The sequence below is a fragment of the Apium graveolens genome, chromosome 7, assembly GCF_009905375.1.
Source record: "Apium graveolens cultivar Ventura chromosome 7, ASM990537v1, whole genome shotgun sequence".
In the NCBI taxonomy this organism is placed as follows: domain Eukaryota; kingdom Viridiplantae; phylum Streptophyta; class Magnoliopsida; order Apiales; family Apiaceae; genus Apium; species Apium graveolens.
In genome coordinates this window covers 149745581-149747138 of record NC_133653.1, presented here as the reverse complement: position 1 = coordinate 149747138, position 1558 = coordinate 149745581, and the positions used below count along the sequence as shown (strand labels likewise).

The window sequence follows — 1558 nt, the reverse complement described above, 5'->3', positions numbered from 1 at the left end:
AATCAACAATTTTAAGTGTTATTATCTTAACATTGAGAAGTAATCATACATTGGTGAGTGAGTTAAATTAGACAATAAATTAGTCTGAGTCTCTGAGGGAACGAACTAGAAAGTATTCTATATTACTTGCGAACGCGTATACTTGCGTGAATATTAGTGCGTGATTTCGCCCTAACAAGTTTTTGGCGCCGCTGCCGGGGACTCGGCGTATTTGTTTAGTTTATGTACTTACCATCATTGGTCATTAGGACTCAGTGATTAGGACGTAGTAGTTAATTACTCTTTTCGGTTGTGTTTCAGGTACTTTAGCAAGCGTTTATGCAAACTCGTTCTCGTGCTCGCAAGAGGACCTTAGATACAGCTGAAGGAAAAGACGAAGTTATTGATACTCCGGAGAAGTTAGATTTTGAGGATTCGGATTCAGGAACTGAGCAGAAAGAACCAGTAAACATGGGAGATCGTATTGTTCAAGCTGATCCAGCTCTTATGGATTTTTCTCGGCCTAAAATTGATGACATTCAGTCAAGCATCCTTCATCCGGCTATTCAAGCTAACACCTTTGAAATCAAGCCGGGCACTATTCAGATGGTACAGAATTCTGTTTCTTTTGGAGGAGCGGCAACTGAAGACCCCAACATGCACATAAGGAATTTTGTCGAGATCTGCAGCACTTTTAAGTATAATGGTGTGACTGATGAGGCTATCAAGTTGAGGCTTTTCCCATTCTCACTGAGAGATAAAGCTAAAGACTGGTTACATTCTGAACCAGCTGGGTCCATCACTACGTGGCAAGATCTTGCGCAAAAGTTTCTGGTGAAGTTTTATCCAATGGCAAAGACTGCTGCTATGAGGAGTGCTCTTACTCAGTTTGCGCAGCAACCTACAGAATCTATGTGCGAGGCTTGGGAACGCTACAAGGAAATGTTGAGAAAATGTCCACATCATGGAATGCCGGATTGGATGGTAATCACTGGTTTTTATAATGGTTTGGGGGCCCAATCTTGGCCCATGCTCGATGCAGCAGTTGGAGGCGCCTTATGGGCTAAAAGCTATACTGAGGCGTACAATCTTATTGAGACGATGGCTGCAAATGAGCATCAAAACCCAACTCAGAGGATGACATCAGGCAAGGTAGCAGGTATTCTGGAAGTTGATGCAGCCACCGCTATTGCAGCCCAGCTCCAAGCGCTATCAATGAAGGTTGATTCTTTGGCTACGTATGGAGTTAATCAAATAGCTATGGTTTGTGAGCTTTGTGCAGGTTCTCATGCTACGGATCAGTGTTCTCTTGTCAACGAATCTGTTCAGTATGTGAATAATTATCAGCGACAACAGCAGCCTGTGCCAGCGACCTATCATCCTAACAACAGAAATCATCCAAATTTCAGCTGGGTAAATAATCAGAATGCTATTCAGCCACAATATCAGCAAGGAGTGAGTAAACAGTTTAACCCACCTGGATTCCAGCAACCACAGCAGTATGCTACAAGACAATCATATCCTCAACAGGGAAGTGCAGCTGCACCTACTAGTGCTGATTTTGAGGAACTTAAGCTGT

General features: G+C 43.0%; 1 non-coding gene across 1 annotated transcript; it reads right to left on the bottom strand.

Annotated features, from left to right (window-relative positions):
• Positions 1-843: 843 nt before the first annotated feature.
• Positions 844-950, bottom strand: LOC141675584 (small nucleolar RNA R71). The gene has a single exon (XR_012556229.1). It is a non-coding gene; the product is annotated as a small nucleolar RNA R71 (small nucleolar RNA).
• Between the last annotated feature and the right edge of the window lie 608 nt (positions 951-1558).